Source organism: Schistocerca gregaria, chromosome 9 (assembly GCF_023897955.1).
Source record: "Schistocerca gregaria isolate iqSchGreg1 chromosome 9, iqSchGreg1.2, whole genome shotgun sequence".
NCBI classification, from domain to species: domain Eukaryota; kingdom Metazoa; phylum Arthropoda; class Insecta; order Orthoptera; family Acrididae; genus Schistocerca; species Schistocerca gregaria.
The window spans coordinates 67658935-67683998 of record NC_064928.1 but is presented as its reverse complement, the minus strand read 5'-3'; the positions used below and the strand labels follow the sequence as shown (position 1 = coordinate 67683998).

General features: G+C 45.9%; 1 protein-coding gene and 1 pseudogene across 1 annotated transcript in view; one reads left to right on the top strand and one right to left on the bottom strand.

The window, feature by feature from the left end:
* Window positions 1–25064, bottom strand: part of LOC126291633 (uncharacterized) — a 106176-nt gene that overhangs the window by 18835 nt on the left and 62277 nt on the right. The window lies entirely within an intron of this gene.
* LOC126292540 (5S ribosomal RNA) lies at window positions 12681–12798 on the top strand (annotated as a pseudogene).

Genomic DNA, 25064 nt, shown 5'->3' with positions numbered 1-25064 from the left:
ATATCCTGTGTCCCCAAGGAAGTGTTAAAGGCCCCCTGGTGTTTCTAATCTATATAAATGACTTAGCTGACAATCTGAGCAGCTATCAGCAGACAATATGAGCAGCCATCCTAGAGTGTTCGCACATGATGCTGCCATTTACCGTCTAGTGACGGAAGATCAAAACCAACTGCGAAACGATTTAGACCATGTATCAGTTTTTTGCGTTAAGTGACAACTGTCTCAGAATAAGGAATAGTGTTAGCTCTGCCATATAAATACTAAAAGCAATCCGTTAAATTTCGGTTACACCATAAATTACACAGATCTAAAGGCTGTCAACTCCATTACATACCTAGATCTGATAATTACGAGGAAGTGAAACTGGGACGATCACACAAAAATATAGTAAACCACACACTGCGTTTTATTTTTACAGCGCTCAGTAGATACAGCAAATCCTTTGAAGAGACTGTGTACACAATGATTGTCCGTCATCTACTACAGTGTGGTATGGGATTCTTACCAGATCGGAATGATGACGACGTAGCCAGAAGTGTTCCGTGGGTTACGTGGTCCTTTATACATCCTCACTCAGTTTCTAGATAGTGCACCACTTCCTGTTTCTAAAGGAATCTACACTCATGCTTATAAATTAAGGATAACTGCAGAATGTGGTGCCATACAATGTGGCACTACACAAAACTGGAGCTAATAGTATAGGAACATTGGGAACACACACGACGCGGATCTCTAAGTCCACGGTATTGGTGATCCATGTACCCCGACACCAATATGGGATATGATCACGATGCACACGTACAGAGGCCGCACAACGGGTCGGCATACTGTGGATCAGGTGGTCGAGCAGCTGCTGGGGTATAGCCTCCCATTCTTGCATCAGTGCCTGTTGGAGCTCCTGAAGTGTCGCAGAGGTTTGAAGACAGCAGTGATACGTCGACCGAGAGCATCCCAGGCGTGCTCGATGGGGCTTAGGTCTGGAGAACAGGCAGGCCACTCCATTCGCCTGATATCTTCTGTTTCAAGGTACTCCTCCACGATGGCAGCTCGGTGGGGCCGTGCGTTATCATCCATCAGGAGGAAGGTGGGACCCACTGCACCCCTGAAAAGGCGGACATATTAGTGCAAAATGACGTCCCGATACACCTGACCTGTTACAGTTCCTCTGTCAAAGACATGCAGCGGTGTACGCGCACCAATAATAATCCAACTCCATATCATCAAACCACGACCTCCATACAGGTTGGTATCTGGTTCCTGGTTCACGCCAAATGAAAACCCGGCGAGAATCACGGTTCAGATTATACCTGGACTCATTCGTGAACATAACCTGGGACCACTGTTTCTATAACCATGTGCTGTGTTCTTGACACCAGGGTTTACGGGCTCCAGTGACCTGGGGTCAGCGGAATGCTCCTTGCAGGTCTCCGGGCAAATAAACCATGTCTTTTCAGTCGTCTGTAGACTGTGTGTCTGGAGACAACTGTTCCAGTGGCTGCGGTAAGGTCCGGAGCAAGGCTACCTGCAGTCCTCCGCGGCCGTCGGCGGGCACTGATGGTGAGATATCAGTCTTCTTACGGTGTTGTACTCTGTGGACGTCCCGTACTGTAGCACCTAGACGCGTTTCCTGTCTGATGGTATCGTTGCCATAATCTTGAGATCACACTTTGTGGCACACGGAGGGTCCGTGCTAGGACCTGCTGTGTTTGACCAGCCTCCAGTCGCCCTGTTGTTCTACCTCTCATAACGTCATCAATATGTGTTCCCTGAGCCATTTTCAATAAAGAGTCTTCATTAGGACGTCTGAAAACGTCTGCACACTTACTCACTGCACCCTACTCCGACATGCACCAACACACCTCTGCGTGCGTGGACTGCTGCCAGCGGCACCGTACCACGACCGCAGGTCAAATGCACCGCTTGGTCACACCCCGAGGTGATTTAAACCCGCAAACCACCCACCAGAACGTTGTTTCACCATGTATCACCATTATCCTTAATTTATCAGCATGAGTGTAGTAAGACACTGATCGGATACACGAACAAACCGATCGAAACGACGTAACGCCCAATAGATATGCAGCACCCCTAACATTCAGGTAACACATTTATGAACTTAAATGACGAAGGCTATTAGCAAAACTACCGTTGTCTACAATCTACAGAAGCCGACGGCAGTTATACAACTCTAGTCTGAAGATAGTTCTATCAACGGTCTGTCAGGCTCTTAATTAGTTGCAGAGTAATTATGTAGCTGTAGATGTAGGTCTACATTATTGTACAAAGCAAACAGATCTAGTGTCATTGCATACACGTGCCAAACGTTTGACTGAAGTGAAATAATGTTCTTCCGCCGCTCTTACAAGACTTGTCTCTGCAACGCTATCGTCTGGAGAAAGAGCTAGCAAGGATGTGTGTGTGAGGGAAGCGAATATAGGCAAGGCAGATGTCGCCCACCCACACGTAACCTCCTCCACCATTGGCTAACTACAGCAGCAACACCTGGGCACTGCGTCGACACCTACACGCAACAACCGGCTGCACCAGCGATATTGCCCGGCCATTCTATGGTTCCGCATCATACTGAATCCACACCTCAGCAGCGTTGACGGCAAGACATTTCCGTAAATTATGGGTCACGTCAACGCACCTTAAGCACCGATGGGAGAAGAGGATTTAACAACCCACCTGCGCAGCCGAGAGTAGTCGTGCTCTCATACGTTTCTTGTTTGTGGAAGCTGTAATATTATTGGGATTTCCGTCGTATGAAAGCTGTGAGTACCCTTGGAAAGGCATTGACCCATCTGTACATTAAATGATCAACTTAAGGGATTAGACCTATTCTTTGACAGACATTTGTTTTATATAATTTACGTAACTGTAAAGATGCGCATCTAGCGCGGACGTTAATACATCGATTGCGCAGTCAAAGAAACATTTTAACAGAACCTGAACTGAACGTTCCGCTTCGATCTAAATAAAATATGACAGTAAAAACTTTTGTAGATCTTCAGATTTTATGGTACTTCTGCTTATAATGTGAAAGCGTAAAGAAGGTCGTCTTTAAGCCATAAAAGTGAGCGGTCTTACCAGCATGCAGACAACATTATTAATTAATAAAATTCTAGTAATTTATGTTCGATACTGCGAACCGGCAAGTTATTGTTATGAAGGTGTTGAACGGTGCAAGAATTGTCTCGAAGAAAGGAGAAAAGTAATGACTGCAATTTGTGACAAAAACGTGAACCAAGGCGCTAGCACAGGACAGGCTGAAATCTGATTGCAACATACAGTTAGAAAAGTACTTATGTAAGTTATACTATTTATAAATAACCCTAATTGCTTCTGATAATTATTTGAATATATTTAGTGTTTACCAGATTTCTTATTCAATTCTTTTCCTTTATATTTTTTTACCTCCATGTCATACTATTTTTGTAAATATCAAACAGCCTTTACTACAGCAGAGAATACTGCGGCATCCTGGTCGTAGACACAAGGCCGCTCCTTGTCTTCTGTACAACTCATAGCTGCCCCATTTATTAATGATTTCATTTGCAAATGCAATTTTTTTATTGTTAATTGTTAAAGGTCCTTTAGGTGATTATAAAACTCATACTGATTACGTAAAGAAATCCGGGTTGTTCTTTTCCAAATAATAGACGCCTTTGCGTAATCAAAAACTAGCCTCCTCCTGACAACGATCAGGAGCCGACCAGAATACGGACGTCTTCGACCGGTTTCGTGTTTCCTGAGGCTAAGCTGTGCCAAACTGGGAACACGACATTCTAGTATGAAACATAATTAACTTTTTTTTCTTTTATCATACTAGAACGTATGATGGCACCCTTCTGGAGAAGCTGTGGTACAACAGGCCTCAAAAAGTTCATCATGATCTTCAGATATTTCCAGAACCGATCCCGACAATTTGTCATTTCGTATGGAAGGCTGTACTATGGGATTTGATGAATACATGAACGCAACGCAACGCTTCGAAGGATATCGTACAAAATCAGAGCCAAGAAATGGAAATGAGCGTACGGCATTGTGGGACGGGAGTCCCCCATTCGGGGAAGTTCGGTCGCCGAGAGTAAGTACTTATTGCATTCGACGCCAGATTGGGCGACTTGCGCGTCGGAGATGGGAATGAAATGAAGATGAGGACAACACAACACCCAGCCCCTGAGCGGAGAAAATCTCCTGCCCCAGCCGGGAATCGAACACGGTCCCCTTGGCGTGGCATTCCACCGCGCTGACCACTCAGCTAACGGGGACGGACAGGGCCAAGAAAAAGCCTCCGTAGGAATCAACATGGATTCCGGAAACAGTGATCGTGTGAGACCCAACTCGCTTTATTTGTTCATGAGACCCAGAAAATATTAGATACAGGCTCCCAGGTAGATGCTATTTTCCTTGACTTCCGGAAGGCGTTCGATACAGTTCCGCACTGTCGCCTGATAAACAAAGTAAGAGCCTACGGAATATCAGACCAGCTGTGTGGCTGGATTGAAGAGTTTTTAGCAAACAGAACACAGCATGTTGTTATCAATGGAGAGGCGTCTACAGACGTTAAAGTAACCTCTGGTGTGCCACAGGGGAGTGTTATGGGACCATTGCTTTTCACAATATATATAAATGACCTAGTAGATAGTGTCGGAAGTTCCATGCGGCTTTTCGCGGATGATGCTGTAGTATACAGAGAAGTTGCAGCATTAGAAAATTGTAGCGAATTGCAGGAAGATGTGCAGCGGATAGGCACTTGGTGCAGGGAATGGCAACTGACCCTTCACATAGACAAATGTAATGTATTGCGAATACATAGAAAGAAGGATCGTTTATTGTATGATTATATGATAGCGGAACAAACACTGGTAGCAGTTACTTCTGTAAAATATCTAGGAGTATGCGTGCGGAACGATTTGAGGTGGAATGATCATATAAAATTAATTGTTGGTAACACGGGTACCAGGTTGAGATTCATTGGCAGAGTCCTCAGAAAATGTAGTCCATCAACAAAGGGGGTGGCTTACAAAACACTCGTTCGACCTTTACTTAAGTATTGCCGATCAGTGTGGGATCCGTACCAGATCGGGTTGACGAAGGAGATAGAGAAGATCCAAAGAAGAGTGGCGTGTTTCGTCACAGGGTTATTTGGTAACCGTGATAGCGTTACGGAGATGTTTAACAAACTCAAGTGGCAAACTATGCAAGAGAGGCGCTCTGCATCGCGGTGTAGCTTGCTCGCCAGGTTTCTGGGTAAGGTATCTGATATATTGCTTCCCCCTACTTATACCTCCCGAGGAGATCACGAATGTAAATCAGACAGTCGTTCTTCTCGCGAACCATACGAGACTGGAACAGGAAAGAGAGGTAATGACAGTGTCACGTAAAGTGCCCTCCGCCACACACCGTTGGGTGGCTTGCGGAGTATAAGTGTAGTGTAATAATGATGAAAGGTGAGAACATTACCTTGACACAAAACGTCAACCCACAGGTTATGGGAGCGATGTGAAAGACAATCGGTATTTTGCCAAAATCAGCATCCGTGTGGATTACTGCCGATATAGTGCATAGTGTGTCCCGGCGAAACATCAAACGCCGGCGCGTCGGCATGGAATGCAACCGCAGAGAAGGCTGTTAAGACGACGTCAGCCAATGGTACGCTGACTATGACCGCAAAACGACAGGGGCGGTCCCCATCCGAAGAGAATATAGGTACGGCTTTTGCCCACATCGGGGCGCTAGGAGAGAGGCGATAGAGCAGCCGCACTAGAAGGCGAGCCGTCACCCTCACACTTCTGCGTGGAAACTGTATACTTCGAAAGACGCTGATTATTTACATGTCGCCAACTCGTTTCGGTGCAAGTATTGTCAATTCAGTTATGGGAACAAACTCCATTATTATGATTTGTTTGTATATTGTCCAGCTACCCGAGAAAACAGGTTCGTAGGTACGCAATCCCAAAGAAAGCAGGTGTTGACAGATGTGAAAATTACCGAACAATCAGTTTAATAAGCCACAGCTGCAAAATACTAACGCGAATTATTTACAGACGAATGTAAAAACTAGTTGTAGCCAACCTTGGGGAAGATCAGTTTGGATTCCGTAGAAATAGGGGAACACGTGTGGCAATACTGACCTTACGACTTAGCTTAGAAGAAAGATTAAGGAAAGGCAAACCTACGTTTCTAGGATTTGTAGACTTAGAGAAAGTTTTTGACAATGTTGACTGGAATACTCTCTTTCAAATTCCAAAGGTGGCAGGGGTAAAATACAGGGAGCGAAAGGCTATTTACAATTTGTACAGAAAGCAGATGGCAGTTATAAGAGTCGAGGGGCATGAAAGGGAAGCAGTGGTTGGGAAAGGAGTGAGACAGGGTTGTAGCCTCTCCCCGATGTTATTCAATCTGTATATTGAGCGAGCAGTAAAGGAAACAAAAGAAAAATTTGGAGTAGGTATTAAAATTCATGGAGAAGAAGTAAAAACTTTGAGGTTCGTCGATGACATCGTAATTCTGTCAGAGACAGTAAAGGACTTGGAAGAGCAGTTGAACGGAATGGATAGTGTCTTGAAAGGAGGATATAAAATGAACATCAACAAAAGCAAGACGAGGATAATGGAATGTAGACGAGTTAGCTTAGGTGATGCTGAGGGAATTAGATTAGGGAATGAGACGCGTAAAGTAGTAAAGGAGTTTTGCTATTTGGGGAGCAAAATAAATGATGGTCGAAGTAGAGAGGATATAAAATGTAGACTATCAATGACAAGGAAAACGTTTCTGAAGAAGACGAATTTGTTAACGTCGAGTATAGATTTAAGTGTCAGGAAGTCTTTTCAGGAAGTATTTGTATGGAGTGTAGCGATGTATGGAAGTGAAACATGGACGATAAATAGTTTGGACAAGAAGAGAATAGAAGCTTTCGAAATGTGGTGCTATAGAAGAATGATGAAGATTAGATGGGTAATCACGTAACTAACGAGGAGGTATTGAATAGGATTGGGGAGAAGAGAAGTTAGTGGCACAACTAGACAAGAAGAAGGGACCGGTTGGTGGGGCATGTTCTGAGGCATCAAGGGATCACAAATTTAGCATGGGAGGGCAGCGTAGAGGGTAAAAATCGTAGAGGGAGACCAAGAGATGAATACACTAAGCAAGTTCAGAAGGATGTAGGTTGCAGAAGTACTGGGAGGTAAAGAAGCTTGCACAGAATAGGGTAGCATGGAGAGCTGCATCAAACCAGTCTCACGACTGAAGACCAGAACAACAAACAACAGGTACCCTATATTACACGAGTGGGCAAGATCCCACATCATGTACGTTTGGATCTATCAGACCATTATTGTGGAAATACAGTTTGTGTTCCTTAACGGGATTAATTATTAATTATTTTCTTTTATTAGAGACTGAAAATGTCTGCTATCCTACGCATAATAGTTTTAGAATTGTTGTCAAAAGAAACAACTATTGTGCCTTGTTTGAATGCATGTGTTATGTTTCCATGTCATTTTTTCTTAGCACAATTTTTAGTGATTGAAAGTGGAATGTTGTTGTTGTGATCTTTAGGCCGAAGACTGGTTTGACACAACTCTGCATGCTGGCCTATCCTGTGCAAGCCTCTTCATCTTCGAATAGCTCCTGCAATAACTTTCTGAATGTACTTCCTGTATTCATCTCTTGGTCTCCCTCTACAGTTTGTACCCCCCACACTTCCCTTCAGTACTAAACTAGCGATCCGTTGATGTCTCAAAATGTGTCTGTCAACATTCTTATAGTCAAGTTGTACCACAAATTTCATCTCTCCCCAATTCTGGTCAACACCTCCACATTAGTTACGTGATGTACTCATCTAATCTTCAGCAATACTCTGTAGCAACACAATTCAAAATCTTCTATTCTCTTCTAGTCGAAACTGGTTGTTGTCCATGTTTCACTTCCTTACATGGCTACACTCCATTCAGATACTTTAAGAAAGGACCTTTTGACATTTAAATCTACACTCGAAGTTAACAAATTTCGATTCTTCAGAAACGCTTTTCTTGCCATTGCTAGTGCACATTTTATATCCTCTCTACTTCGGCTATGATCAGATCTTTCGCAACCGAAATAGGAAAATTCTTCTATTACTTTAAGTGTCTCGTTTCCTACTCTAATTCCCTCAGCAGCATCTGATTTAATTCGACTACGTTCCGTTACCCTTGTTTTGGTTTCGTTAGTGTTCATCTTATTCCTCCTTTCAAGACAATGTGAATTCTGTTTAACTGCTACTCAAAGTGCTTTGCTGTCTCTGGCAGGATTACAGTGTCATCGGCAAAGGCCTTCGTGTCTTCTCCCTAGTCTTTAATCCCTACTCCGAATTTTTTGTTTCTTTTACTGGTTGCTCAAAGTACCGACTGAATAACATCGGGGATAAGCTATAACCCTGTCCTATTGCATTCTCAACCACTGCTTCCCTTCCATGCACCTTTGTTCTTATAACTGCCGTCTGGTTTCCGTACAAGTAGTAAATACCCTTTGGCTCCCTTTACTTTACCCCTAAATTTGTAAAGGAAGTTGAAACAAACTGGGAATCTTTATGTACAATAGGAACTCAACTAAAAGTTACGACAGTGAACGGGCGACTTGGCAACCCTGGAAGTAATTCGTTACTTTCGGAATCAGGAAACGAATTCCATCTGGACAAAAAGCCTTTGCCAAAATGAGCATGATATGGATGTTCAGTGGAGATGCTGACATGTACCTCTGTTGAGGTGAAGGTGTTTTATAAAAAAATTATAACTACGTGATCGCGCAGCGCTCATTTCGCGTCCATCGCAATCTTGCACGTCGACACATGTCATCAGTGTGTGGATACGGAACTCCGAGGAACCGGGTGATGCGGTACGAAGAGTGGAGGGAGTGCAAAACGCGTGTGCACCCCAGAAAATGTTGAAGCCTGCAGCCGAAGGCCCGGGCGCTCTGCACGTAAACATGCGCTGCAAATTGAGGTATCGGATCGCACTGTACGGCGAATACTGCGCAAGGGGCTGCAGTTTCACCTACGCACAAATTCAGATTGTTCAAAAACGGAATCTGGAGACCTCCCAAAGAGACTACGCTTTTGTCGGGAATTGTAACTCATGAACGATAACGCAGGCCCGTACAACAATCGGATCATGACTGATGAGACAAACTCTTACGTCAGGATTTGTGAACAAGGAAAACTCTTGATACCGGGCAAGTGAAAATCCTGAAATGCTTCATGGAACGTTACTTCACGGTCAGAAAGTGGTAATGTGGGGTGGCATATCATTATTTTTGAATCATAGGACCTTATGTTTTTGAAGATGACGAATGAATATCCTGTGGCTAGGGCTTCCCGTGGAGCAGGCCGGTCGGCCGGTGCAGGTGTTTCTAGCTGACGCTACTTCGGCTACCTGCCTACGGACGAGGATGACATGATGATAAGGACAACACAGCACACAGTCCCCGAGCGCAGGAAATCTCCGATTCAGCCGGCAATCCAACCCGCGCCCCTCGTATGCCATTCTACGGCGCTGAACACATCAGCCATGGAGTGCTGCTACAGTGTTTGAACAGAAGTTATGTTCACGTCTTGGAACATTTCGTAGCACGACAGTTTGCTGATCTTCCTGCAAGTGCAAACGCATTCTTCCAACAAAACGGGCCCATACGACATACCTCACGGCATTACATTAATGCGCTGCAGAATATCTTTCCTCACCGTTCTTGGAGATGAGGAAAGATCCCATGACCTTACAGCTCGTGATTTCTTCCTTTGGCGTCGTATTAAATTTCAGACCATACGGCGTGACTCACTGCACACCATTAAGGAACTGAATGATCAAACTCAGGAGGACGTTAACCGAATTCCAGTGTCAGCTCTGCAAGATGTGATGCATAAATTCCGTAAAAGCCTTGAAATGCAAATGAAACAATATGGTCGCCACCTATGTGATGTCATTTTCAAGTGATGAGCATTTCAAGTTTCAAGCATTGTAAATGTATATTGTGTTTTATATCACTCTGAATAAATTTGGATCGCTGGTGGAGGTTTCAAAATCGCCCGTTTCACTGACACTCTTGTTATAGGGAAATTAGGTGAACTGCTCACATTTTCGAGTTCCCAAGTTATTTCTGACTTGATGTGTGCAGTATTGTCGAAGGGACACTGTACGATAAAAAAAGGACACGCCACGGAAGAATTATTGTAACTGGACGGAAACTGGTAGATGTACAGTTCCAAACTAACAAAAATTTCAGGAAAGCAGGATGATGTATTGAAGAGAGCTTCACAAATTGAGCTAATCAACAACGCGTTGGTACACCTCTGGCCGCCACGCAAGCAGTTGGCGTTGACTAACACAGTTGTTGGATGAAACTTCCTGGCAGAATAAACTGTGTGCCCGATTGAGACTCGAACTCGGTCCCGAGATCGTGACTCGGTGGGAAACACATTTTTAATCTGCCAGGAAGTTTCATAGCAGCGCACACTCCGCTGCAGAGTGAAAATTTCATACAGTTGTTTGATGTTCTCCTGGGTGGTATCGTGTCAATTCCGTCCAACTGGCGAGTTCGATTCTCAAAATCTCGAGGCGGTTGGAGGGCCTACCCATAACTCTCCAAACGTTCTCAGTATGGGAGAGATCCGATAAAGGCAGGGTTTGGCAAGCATGAAGACGAGCAGTAGAAGCTATCGCCATGTGTGGGAGGCCATTATCGTGCTGAAATACAAGACCAGGACGGCTTGCCGTGAAGGGCAACAAAACGGGGCGCAGAACATCGTCGGCGTAGCGCTGTCTTTTAAGGTCGTCGCGGATGACAACCACAGGGGTCTGTCTTGCTATGAAATGAAATGGAACCTCAGTGCGTGACTCCTGGGTGTCTGGGCATATGGCGGGCGACAGATAGGTTGGTATCACACCGCTGTTCAGGACTCTCCAGATGCACTATGTGATCAAAAGTAGACGGACACTTGACCGAAAATAGCTTACACGTTTGTGGTGAACTCCATCGGTAATGCTGGAATTCATTATGGTGTTGGCCGACACTTAGCCTTGATGACAGCTTCCACTCTCGCAGACATACGTTCAGTCAGGTGCTGGAAGGTTTCTTGGGGAATGGCAGCCCATTCCTCATGGAGTGCTGCACTGAGGAGAGATGTCAATGTCGGTCGGTGAGGCCTGGCACGAAGTCGGCGTTCCAAATCCTACCAAAGGTGTTCTATAGGATTCTGGCCAGGACTCTATGCAGATCAGTCCATTACAGGAATGTTATTGTCATGTAACCACTCCGCCATAGGCCGTGGGTTATGAACAGGTGCTCGATCGTGTTGAAAGATGCAATCGCCACCGTCGAATCGCTCTTCAGCACTGGGAAGGAAGAAGGTGGTTAAAACATCAATGTAGGTCTGTGCTGTGATAGTGCCACGCAAAACAACACGGGATGCAAGCCCCCTCCATGATAAACGCGACCACACCATAACACAACCGCCTCTGAATTTTACTGTTGGCACTAAACATGCTGGAAAGTGACGTTCACCAGGCATTCGCCATACCCACACGCTGCCATCTGATCGCTACATTGTGTACCGTGATTCGTCACTTCACACAACGTTTTTCCACTGTTCAGTCGTACAATATTTACGCTCCTTACACAAAGCGCGGCATCGTTTGGCATTTACCAGCGTGATGAGTGGCTTGTGAGCAGCCGTGTTTTCTCACCTCCCGCCTAACTAGTACTTGCAGTGGATCCTGATGCAGTTTGGGATTCCTGTGTGATGGTCTGGATAGATGTCTGCCTCTTACACATTACGACCCTCTTCAACTGTCGGCGGTCTCTGTCAGTCAACAGACGAGATCGCCCTCTACGCTTTTGTGCTCCACATCTCCCTTCACGTTTACACTTCACTGTCCCATCGGAATCAGTGGACCTAGGGATGTTTAGGACTGTGGAAATCTCGCGTATAGACGTATGACAAAAATGACACCCAGTCACCTGACCACCTTCGAGGTCCGTGAGTTCCGCAGAGCTCCAAGTTCTGCTCTCTTACGATGTCTAATGACTACTGAGGTCGCTGATATAGAGTACCTGGCAGCAGATGGCAGCACAATGCACCTAATACGAAAAACGTATGTTTTTGGGGTGTCAGGATATTTTTGATCACATAGTGTACGAGATCGGTCATCGGGGCTCAGTTCCAAGCGCGACTCGTCACTGAAGAGAATTCTGCTGCTATAATCTGCGATATAGCTGACCAAATGTGCCCGGCACCACTGCGAACGTTGTTGGTCTACAGAGGTCAACGCTTGCCGTGATCCGCCTATTAATGGTCCTTGTGTGTGCGTCGCATCAATGACGATGACGATTCTGGAGCTGTGAGGGCCTGTCTGACGACTGCTTGGTCCTTGTGTTCTGTCACCTCTCTAGGTCGACCCCTTCCTTCTTGACGCTGCATTCCGCCGTTGTTCACCAATTCCAACCAATATCGAGGAATAGTGGCATCGCTCCTGTTCAGATGTCGATGGATTCGGCGGTTGCTCCAACCGGCTTATTTGAGACTAATCGCACGTCTCCTCTGAAATGCTGACCTGCGTGTAATGTTCAAGCGCCTGTGTGCGAGACAGAATAGCCGTCCAACTGAGTACACGAGATGAAATTCACTTTTATGCTCTGGAATTGGTAACGGCCTTGCAGCAGTGGATACACCGGTTCCCGTCAGATCACCGAAGTTAAGCGCTGTCGGGCGTGGCCGGCACTTGGATGGGTGACCATCTGGGCCGCCATGCACTGTTGCCATTTTTCGGGGTGCACTCGGCCTCGTGATGCCAATTGAGGAGCTACTCGACAGAATAGTAGCAGCCCCGGTCAAAGAAAACGATCATAACGACCGGGAGAGCGGTGTGCTGACCACACGCCCCTCCTACCTGCAACCTCTTCTGAGGATGACACGGCGGTCGGATGGTCCCGATGCCACTTGTGGCCTGAAGGCGGAGTGATTATGCTCTGGAGTTGACATGTCCCCTGTTTGCTATCATTTCCAGCTGCACGATGAAATTTTTGCAGCGTTACACATCCGTGCATCGGCCACCAAAGATTATAATTTTGCATTTGCCGACGATATCTGTATGAACATCAGTTTTTTGTTTTATATTGTATAAGACAGTCAAATTTTCAACTTCACCTACATATTAAAGTCAGTATGATAAGATTCTTATATTCGGAAGAGTACAGTGTTTGTACCGTTTGGAACATGATGCAGTGGAACGATCAGAGCGTATATTTCCCTTTCCTTTAGTAACTTAGGCTGTAAGTTCCTACTGCTACCTAAACAGGCAACAACATGCACCCGTTACAACTTACATTTATATAGAACAATGTGTGAAGAATATTTTCCTTGAAATACAATGTCCACTGCTAGCATTAAAAACCTTTACAAGACTGCAACATTTAATGCTCTGCTTATCTGATACTAGGTGCAAATTCATTTGTAAGAGATTTCCATGCTGCCACCGATTTTGCATGTCTTAGGCTTAAAATTAAAGTTGGTCTCTAGGTGTAAAAATGGCGCTGATGCACACCTTTGCGGCAGCTCTCGAATCGAGTACTAGTGGAGGGTGAGATTATTCAGATTAATCAATTACCTGAATAAATACAATCTTTTAAGTAAATCATAGTTTGGTTTCCGAAGTGGCAAAAATGTGGAGTCAGCCTTAGTAAAATTCACAAAAGTTGTACTTGATGCTCATGATAAAGATGAGTGTGTCACAGGCATATTTTTGGATCTTTCTAAGGCCTTTTATACAGTCGACCATAAAGTTCTATAAAATAAAGTAGAAACATTTGAAATAAGAGGGGTAGCTAATTACTGGTTTCGATCATACCTAACAGATAGGGTACAAAGAGCAGAGGTAACACATACTTCAAATAGATCCAAACATTTAGTAAGGCACTTGTCGGAAGCTAAATACATTAATATAGGGGTTCCGCAAGGTAGCATATTAGGATCAATACTATTCCTGATGTACATCAATGACTTACTGAGAAGTGTTACTCATGGTGAAAAAATTCTCCTCGCTGTTGACAGGAATATTATAGTCACTGAGAAAACATTATAACCTCTTTACAGAGAAAGCAAATGAAACTCTCAAGGAAGTTTACGATTGGTCAATAACCAATAAAGTGACATTGAACATTAAGAAAACTAATGCCATGAACTTGAATTTGAAGAGGGAAAATCACAATGTTAAATTAAATATAGGGGACACTTCTATAGACTGTGTAACAAATACAGAATTTCTAGGAATGAATACTGATTCTCAGTTCTGTGAACACAGAAAGGTGTGAACACACAAAGGTGTGAACACACAAAGGTACTTGCAAACAGAATGTCATCAGCATGTTATTCACTTAGAATTCTATCATCAGTATGTAACATGCAGTGTATTTTAGTTACATACTATTCATATGTACACTCAATTCTTAGCTATGGCATTCTGTTCTCGGAACAAATGTTCAAAATATGAATACTATTTTCAAACTTCCGAAAAGAGCCGTAAGGATCATAACGAAAAATGGTAGTCCAGCTCATTGTAAAGATCTGTTCAAAACACTTGGGATTTTAATTGCTCCGGGTGAATACATTTGCCAGTCAGTTGTACACATCAAAAACACATTGGTAATTACTGCAAAAACAGTTCTGTCCATGACCATGGAATAAGAGCTAGACTCAACTTACAGTTGACAAGAAAAAATAAACATAAAACTCAAAACAAGGAATAGATGAAAAAGATTGCAAAAATACATTTACTTAAAAAGGCAGCAAAAAAGCTCCTGTTACGCAACAAATTTTATACATTGAAGGTTTACTTAGATAAAACAGAGCAGGGGTTTGGTAAAAAAAATCATACAAATAAATAATAATGATTATAAAACATCCAACATTCAACATAACACTTTTACACCACGTTTTTTTTTTTTCCTTTTCTGGAAAAACGTACCCACAAGCTATGCATAGCGCAATACTAACACCTGTTCCTCTTTCTGAACTCAACATCTCACTCATTATAGATGGATGCTGACTCAGTTTTTCAGAATAGCAAATGGTGGGAAGTTGCGGTACAGCAAATGGCCCAGAGATCACCAGTGTGTGTGTGTGTGTGTGTGTGTGTGTGTGTGTGTGTGTAGTTCAAATGGTTCAAATGGCTCTGAGCACTCAACTGCTGTGGTCATCAGCCCCCTAGAACTTAGAACTACTTAAACCTAACTAACCTAAGGACATCACACACATCCATGCCCGAGGCAGGATTCGAAACTGCAACCGTAGCAGTCGCACGGTTCCGGACTGCGCGCCCAGAACCGCGAGACCACCGCGGCCGACTGTGTGTGTAGTGAGTGAAGTGTTATGAAACAATGTGTGTATAGAATGTGGAGTGACTGATAGTGAGACATGAGTGAACAGTGTGCCATTACATTATTTAGTAAGTTATTTGTAAAAGGAGTATTGCATACCAGGAGTAAATCTAATGATTGTCTCCAACTATAAGTCTGTAAATGTATGTGTAGACGAATTAGCTTATTTTAAATTATCCTAAACTTGTAAATACTTTGACATGTCCTACATCCTTGTAAGAAGAGATCTACGGATGAATAATGCTGCTACTGCTACTACTACACTGTGTACGACAAAACGCTTACGTATCCACAATGAAAAGGGGCGAATGTGCGCGTAGCAAAAACAGTCTCTCCCACAGGCGGCTGAACCCACAGCGTGGTATTTCCCAGCCAACAATGTTATATGAAATTTACATATTTTTACATTGAGTCTGAACGTCCCTTTAGAAAACGACGCCATCAGAGATGAAGCGCCAGCTCATAGTGCAGAATGATACGGAAGGAGACCAGTCGGGACTTTTACAAAGGGAACCACACCGGCATTCGTCTTAAAGATTTAGGAAAACCACGGCAAACAAAAATACTTATGACCAGACCGGGATTTGAAGTTTAGTCCTCGCTACTGCCGTATCAAGTCACAAAAATACATTATTGCGCGATTCATTTCACGTCATCAAACTGAATACTACCGTGCTCAACACATTTGGATGGTCATTGCTATCAATATACCAATGAGGCAGATGCAACAGAGTTAGACTCCTGTTCTAAACTTCCCCCGAACTAAACATTCATAGAGGGATATTCACTGGAATACACTAAAGGTTGCTGGAATTAAAGTTTTGGCAGAAGGCATGAAGCGAGCGAGGTGGCGCAGTGGTTAGCACACTGGACTCACATTCGGGATGACGACGGTCTGATTTAGTTTTTCCATGGTTTCCCTAAATCGTTCCAGGCAGCTGCCGGGATGATTCCTTTGAAGGGGCACGGCCGACATGTTTTCCAGTTCTTGACGCAATACCAGCTTGTGTGCCCAGTCTCTAACGACCTCGATATCGACGGGACGCCAAACCCAATCTTCCTTTCTTCGGAAGACATAAAAACTTTTATGCAAGCCGATGAAATTACAGTTCTTTCAGCGACAACGAAGTACTTTGAAGAGCAAGTGAAAGGACGGACAACTTTTTGAAAATGTGTTCTAAGGGGGGAAAATCAGCAAAAGGGAAAGAATAATTGAGTGTAGTTAAATACAATTTCGCAAATTAGGTTGGCAAAATTGTCACTAAAAGTTATAGAGTTTTGGCATTTTGGCAGCAAAATTCATACATACTACATTGTCCAGTCGCAATAATGTTACCAGCTGTCATAAGGCATAATAGCCACCTTTTGCATTGCGGACTGCTGCGAGACGTGCAGAGAGAGAGAGAGAGAGAGAGAGAGAGAGAGAGAGAGTGAGCGAGGTTCTGGAAGCTCCAGACGGGGATACCGAGCCATGGCGGCTGGCGTGCAGCGGCCAGCTGCACGAGGGTCCTCAGTCGGGGGGCCATGGGGCGAAGTAGTGCGCAGATCCTCTGTTGGGTTTCAATCCAGGGAGTTGGGCGGCCGGAGGAGTACGGTAAACTCGTCCTGGTGGTCTTTGAAGCGCGCACGTGCGCCGCGATCTGCGTGACACGTTGCGTTGTCCTGCTGGTAGATGCCATCGTGTCGAGGAAAAACAAACTCAAGTCTGGCTTCGCAGGACGGAGCAGATCACGTTGTGGGTTTGAAAAAGGGCCAAAATCAGTTACAATGAAATTAGAATTATATTAAAGGGGGGTAGGACGTCAAACGGGCCGACTTTGTCAGCATGACCAGGAAGGATTCATAATTCACACTCATAGCATTGGAAGTTCGAAAACATAACGAAGTAACTTTTTTTTTTACTTGTGAAATTTCATCAATTTCGCACTTACTAATGTCCGCATTTGTTGCTAAAGGTACACTTTCCTTGATAATTAAGAGAGATGGTTGGATGAATTTTGCACAGCATGAAACAATACTTAAAGGTGTATGAAACTCCAAAACTTTCCAAATTTATTAAAGACTGTGGTAAAAATTGTGGTAATTAACTATAAAATTTGTGTTTTTTTTAAACATAAAGTTTAAAATATAACAGTTCATTCGTTTTTTCATAAATTAAATAAATTCTAGAGTTTCATACGCCTGTCAGTATGGTATGTATGTTGTGCAAAATTAATCTCTAACTTATGAACCTATAGCAACAAATGCAGCCATTAGTAAGTTCGGTCGGTCGTCTCATCGGGCGACATGTACACTCCTGGAAATGGAAAAAAGAACACATTGACACCGGTGTGTCAGACCCACCATACTTGCTCCGGACACTGCGAGAGAACTGTACAAGCAATGATCACACGCACGGCACAGCGGACACACCAGGAACCGCGGTGTTGGCCGTCGAATGGCGCTAGCTGCGCAGCATTTGTACACCGCCGCCGTCAGTGTCAGCCAGTTTGCCGTGGCATACGGAGCTCCATCGCAGTCCTTAACACTGGTAGCATGCCGCGACAGCGTGGACGTGAACCGTATGTGCAGTTGACGGACTTTGAGCGAGGGCGTATAGTGGGCATGCGGGAGGCCGGGTGGGCGTACCGCCGAATTGCTCAACACGTGGGGTGTGAGGTCTCCACAGTACATCGATGTTGTCGCCAGTGGTCGGCGGAAGGTGCACGTGACCGTCGACCTGGGACCGGACCGCAGCGACGCACGGATGCACGCCAAGACCGTAGGATCCTACGCAGTGCCTTAGGGGACCGCACCGCCACTTCCCAGCAAATTAGGGACACTGTTGCTCCTGGGGTATCGGCGAGGACCATTCGCAACCGTATCCATGAAGTTGGGCTACGGTCCCGCACACCGTTAGGCCATCTTCCGCTCACGTCCCAACATCGTGCAGCGCGCCTCCAGTGGTGTCGCGACAGGCGTGAATGGAGGGACGAATGGAGACGTGTCGTCTTCAGCGATGAGAGTCGCTTCTGCCTTGGTGCCAATGATGGTCGTATGCGTGTTTGGCACCGTGCAGGTGAGCGCCACAATCAGGACTGCATACGACTGAGGCACACAGGGCCAACACCCGGCATCATGGTGTGGTGAGCGATCTCCTACACTGGCCGTACACCTCTGGTGATCGTCGAGGGGACACTGAATAGTGCACGGTATATCCAAACCGTCATCGAACCCATCGTTCTACCATTCCTAGACCGGCAAGGAAACTTGCTGTTCCAACAGGACAATGCACGTCCGCATGTATCCCGTGCCACCCAACGTGCTCTAGAAGGTGTAAGTCAACTACCCTGGCCAGCAAGATCTCCGGATCTGTCCCCCATTGAGCATGTTTGGGACTGGATGAAGCGTCGTCTCACGCGGTCTGCACGTCCAGCACGAACGCTGGTCCAACCGAGGCGCCAGGTGGAAATGGCATGGCAAGCCGTTCCACAGGACTACATCCAGCATCTCTACGATCGTCTCCATGGGAGAATAGCAGCCTGCATTGCTGCGAAAGGTGGATATACACTGTACTAGTGCCGACATTGTGCATGCTCTGTTGCCTGTGACTATGTGCCTGTGGTTCTGTCAGTGTGATCATGTGATGTAGCTCACCCCAGGAATGTGTCAATAAAGTTTCCCCTTCCTGGGACAATGAATTCACGGTGTTCTTATTTCAATTTCCAGGAGTGTATTTGGTGGCCGACCGTTTATGGGTTCTCCGTGTGTCGACTTGCTCGTACTTTGTTATGGTAATTATTGCCATTCTGATCAGATAAAGTGCCATCTGTCGGACGTTTTGTGAACTTCTTTTTACTTTTTGTTCTAATAAAATCCCTTGTCATTCCTAGCCTGTGTGTCAATTTGTACGTTTCTATCTACATTATTCCGTGATTTATTGAGTTTTCAAATTTATACTGTCTTTTGATCACGCGGTATATGGATATGCCGTCTGTTCTTTCGGACATGTCCATATAAGTATAAAATCAGCTATCAGTTACTATTAGTTGCACAAAACACAAACTTTATTTTCCTTAAAGACGCTTAATCACACATGCCCTTAAAAGGATTCAAAAACAGTACGGCTGAAGGCCCGAAAGTAAGTTATTAAAATTGGATTAAGGAATACACACGGCTGTCCCTGCTCGTCTCCTGACGGCACTTTGAACAGTGGACTTACATTTCAGATGTGTTACGACCCGTGGCTCTGCCGTTCATTCGATCCCTGCGAAACCCTACATTTCAGCAGGATAATGCACGACCGCATGTTGCAGGTCCTGTACGGGCCTTTCTGGATGCAGAAAATGTTCGACTGCTGCCCTGACCAGCACATTCTCCAGATCTCTCACCAACGGAAAACGTCTCATCAATGGTGGCCGAGCAACTGGCTCGTCACAATACGCCAGTCACCACTCTTGATGAACTGTGGTATCGTGTTTAAGCTGCATGGGCAGCTGTACCTGTACACGCTCTGTTTAACTCAATGGCCAGGCGTATGACGAACGTTATTACGGCTGGGTACTGATTTCTCAGGATCTATGCACCCAAATTGCGTGAAAATGTAGTCACATGTCAGTTCTAGTATAATATATTTGTCCAATGAATACCCGTTTATCATCTGCATTTCTTCTTGGTGTAGCAATGTTAATGGCCAGTAGTGTATGAAACCGGCAGTGCACTGGCGGTGCTGTCATTTCTGCTCACGTGATTCGTGTGAAAAGCTTTCCGACGACGGGAACTGGTAGTCTTCGAACAAAGAAAGGTAGCTGGAGCTACTCGCGCCGGGTATTCCACTTCGCAAATAGTTAGGGAATGCAGAATTCCTAAATCTACAGTGTCGAGAGCATGCCGAGAGCACCACATTGCAGGCATTACCTCTCACTGCAGACAACGCAGTGGCCGATGGCCTTCACTAACGGCCTAGAACAGCAACGTTTCTCAGTGCTTACAGACAAGCAAAACTGCATGAAATAAGCGTTAAAATCAATGTACGACGAACGAATCCATTAAGAAAGCGCGGCGAAATTTGGCGACAATGGGCTACAGCAGCAGATGACCGATGCGAGTGCCTTTGTCAAGAGCATGACGTCACGTACAGCTGGCCTGCTGCGCGGAGTGGCCACGCGGTTTGAGGCGCCATACCACGGACTGCGCGGCCCCTCCCGCCTGAGGTTCGAGTCCACCTTCGGGTATGGGAGTGTTTGTTGTTCTTAGCGTAAGTTACTTAAAGATAGTCTACGCAGTGTGTAAGTCTGGGGACCGATGACCTAAGCAGTTTGGTCCCTTAAGAATCCACACACATTGGAACATCTTTTCTCCTGGCGTCGCAACCGTATGGGTTAGACGACTGGAAAACTGTGGCCTGTTCAAAGGAGTCCAGATTTCATTTGGTTAGAGCTGATGTCAGGAAGACACAGACCCAATGTCAACAAGGCTTTGTGAAAGGCAGTGGCGGATCCATGATGGTGTGGACTGTGTTTACACGGAATGGAAAGGGTCCTCCGGTCCAGCTGAACAGAAAATTGACTGGATACGATTATGTTCGGCTACGTGGAGACATTTTCAGCCATTCGTGGAAGTCATGTTCCCAAACATTGTGGAATTTTAACCGATGAAAATCCATCCTGTCATCGGGTTCCAGTTCCTCTAGACTGGAAATGGAAAAGAAGTGCCAAGCTTCTTGACAGAGTGTACGGCAACGGTGCAGGACAGCCGCACCGCCGTACTATGCAGCGTCCTGATGGAGGTGGCTCGCCGTTGCCTTCCTCCGACCGCAGTGGGGATGAATGATGATGATGATGACGACACAACGACACCTAGTCATCTCTGAGCAGGTGAAAATCCCCGACGCCGCCGGGCATCGAATCCGGGACCTCGGACTCGGGACGCAACCTGCGGACTGTTCTAGATTGGTTTGGAGAATATTCTGGACGATTTGATCTCCCAGACCTCCCGACGTGAATCCCATTGAAGAGTTATGGGACGTAATTGAAAGTCCAGTTCATTCACTAAATCCTACATCGGCAACACTTTCACAGCTATTGGCTGACATAGAAGCAGCGTGGCGCAATATGTCTTCAGGGGACTGCTGCACTAAGTTGGCCAAAAGGAGGTCCGTCGCGATGTTGGGAGACGTCCCACGACTTTCGTCAACTCAGTGTACATTAGCCACGGCGGCACGCGAACAGTTTACAGACTTCACTGTTTCGGAAATGCTTGCATCTTTGCCCCAAAAGCAAACGGTCATGCGCTTTTGTATGTCAAATAAATCGCTCCGTTTCAGCATTACGACAACGAATTCAATGTTGTTCGTCGCCTCCGACATGCTTTGTATACACTCCACTGCCAGTGCTTGCATTCACCGTCTGTACGAGGTTATTGCATGATGACGTCGAACAACACAGTCTGTGGTCATATTAATGTGAGTGGACCGCGTATAATAGTGCATCTACGTACACTGACGCGCCAGAACGTTATGACAACTGCCGACAGCGAGGTTGGATGCCTCCTGCTGGTGCTGCGGGCACGCGACGTAATAAGAAAAGAATGCAGGCGAAAGAGAGGCGAATGGGCTGCCGTTACAGCGAAGGTGCGGAAATCAACTGATGTAAGCGGTTTCGACAAAGGGCACTCTGTTGTGGCGCTGCGGCTGGAAACGAGAACCTCTGGGTCATCTGTTGGCGTACTGCTGTCGTGAGCCCCCGTGGAAAGGGGCTGCAGTAACGAGTAGGGCACGAAGTACTGGACGGCCACGCTTCATCACCAAAGGCAGCGCAGATCAAGCAAGTGCCGCACTGGAGAGGAGTGGCGCAGGCCGAGTATGTTTTGTAACAGGTGTCTGCCCTCGCCGTCGATAGTCAGCTTTCTTATCTGAGAGGGAGTTGTGGACAGCACTTGCGATGCACCACGAATTCCTTCATTCATTCTGCCCCCCCCCCCCCCCAAACACATGAAGTAAATATCATTCGTCTTTCATCATTTTAAAAATAAAAGTGTTCCGAGAATTCTTTCATTCTACAAAAAAAAAATGTTGAAATGTGTGTGAAATCTTATGGGACTTAACTTCTAAGGCCATCACTCCCTAAGCTTACACACTACCTAAATTATCCTAAGGACAAACACACACACCCATGCCCGAGGGAGGACTCGAACCTCCACCGGAACCAGCCACACAGTCCATGACTGCAACGCCCTAGACCGCTCGGCTAATCCCTCGCGGCTTCATTCTACAGTTTAGTTAGGTGCTAATTTTGGCAATAATGTCTGGAAGGGGCGGAGGGGGGGGGGAAGTATTGTATTGTATGTTAACCGGGGACCTAGAAACGACGGAAAGGCACCGTCCTCGCCGCAGCCGCAGTGGTCCACAACCCCACGACGACTACCGCAGTCCACTTCACCCCTCCGTCGCCCCAAACCAAACCTAGGGTTACTGTGCGGTTTGGACCCCGGTGGACCACCCCCCCCCCCCCCCCCCCCAGGGAACATCTCACACCAGACGAGTGTACCCACTATGGTTGCGTGGTAGAGTAATGGTGGTGTACGCATACGTAGAGAACTTGTTTGGGCAGCAATCACCAACATAGTGTAACTGAGGCAGAACCAGCCCGCATTCGCCGAGGGAGATGGAAAACTGCCTAAAAACCATCCACAGACTGGCCGCTACACCGCACCTCGACACAAATCCGCCTGGCGGATTCGTGCCGGGGACCAGGCGCTCCTTCCCGCCCGGAAAGCCGTGCGTTAGACCACTCGGCTAACCGGGCGGGCTACCCAGGAGTAACTCCTAAATCGTCAGTTAATTCGAAATTCCGAAACATGTTCCACGCCGGTGCGGAAAAGAGAACCTCTCCGTATTGTCTTAGTGCTCCGATATTCCCGAAGACGAGCAGCACTATTGCTGTTTTTTGTTGAAACAACTTTAAGAGTAAAGTCCTGCTCACCTGTTCCAGACCCACGTTGACTGTCCGCAATTGAAGTGCGCGGTGATGCTTCAGTTTCAACGCTATGTCGCCACACCGGTACCGGCGCCTAGCGGCAAGTCGTGACACTAACAGTATCAACAACGGAAATCCTGCAGCGCATAATCTGAACATCATGTCGTTGGAGTTTGGTACCCACCCTAGAAATACTTTTCCGTCCAAACTGGCTCATGTCTCAGTTACATAAAGTCTAGTCAGAAGCCCCTGTATTTGAGTTGGCTGTAAGCGATGTTCCTCTGCTGAGTAGCTGGTGGTAGTACTGGTCAGTCGATTCAGATTTCATTTGAGTGCAAATGTACCGAAGCTGGAATGTAACTAAGCTGGAAGGCTGTTTTCTGACTTATTGCCTGTACTACTGTGGTTATCTGCGGAAGCTACTTTCATTCGTGATGAAACTTCCTGACAGATTAAAACTGTGTGCCGGACCGAGACTCGCTCGGACTGCCGACCGGGGTGGCCGAGCGGTTCTAGGCGCTACAGTCTAGAGCCTCGCTACCGCTACGATCTCAGGTTCGAATCCTGCCTCTGGCATGGATGTGTGTGATGTCCTTAGGTTAGTTACGTTTAAGTAGTTCTAAGTTCTAGGGGACTGATGACCTTAGAAATTAAGTCCCATAGTGCTCAGAGCCATTTTTTTCGCTCGAACTCGGGAACTGCGAGCAAGTGCCCTACCATCTGCCATCTATATATACATAAATCTCTTATGGGACCAAAGTGCTGAGGGAGGATTCGAACCTCCGTACGGGGAAGACGCGCAGACCGTGGCAAGACGCCCCAGACCGCTCGGCTACCGCGCTCGGCGGTAAGGATGTATTCTCCAGTCTATTAAACATGACTTCAGATAGTGCATCGAGTAACTTTCTCTCCCCGTGGCAGTAGCAAATTTACGTCTCGTCGGCAGGTCGTTTAGAAGGCGCAGTGAGTTGTTTTCTCAGAGAAACGCATACTTATTCTGGCACCTCAGTTAAATGAACATTCCAGCATCAGAGTGTCCATCTGAGAACAGCCAGTTATGCACAGCATGTTTCAGCCACGCTTAAAGCTTTGAACGTTCTTAATTCTCTGACTACAATCTACAGAAGTTAGATTTAAACTGAGTACTACTCATCTCGTTTATGCACATCAGGTACAAGAACAAACTGGCCAGGTGCGACCTGAGGGTCACTCTCAAACTTAACTATGGAAGTAGACATGTCATCCATACTGGGAATCCAGGCTCTCGGCTACACTGATGTCCAAAATTAGAACAACAAACAGAAATTTTGCAATGTTGCATTGATTTTGGCAAAGTCTTATTTCCCCCCGTCCCACCCGGGGATCGCGCGAGGGGAAAAACGACTGTCTGAACGCCTCAATACGAAGTCTAATTTCCCTTATCTTTGAATGGTGATCATTGAGCTACATGAAAGATGGTGGTAATAAAATATGCTATACATCCTCGGCGAAGATAGGATTTCGGAATTTAGTGAGCAGCTCCTTCCGTTTAGCGCGCCGTCTATCTGCAAGTGTGTGCCACTTCAGACTTTCTATGAGATTTGTAACGCTCTCGCGATGGCTAAATGTACCAGTCATGAATCTTGCCACTCGTCTTTGGACCTTCTCAATCACTTCAATCAGAACCAACTGGTAAGGGTCCCATACAGACTAACAATA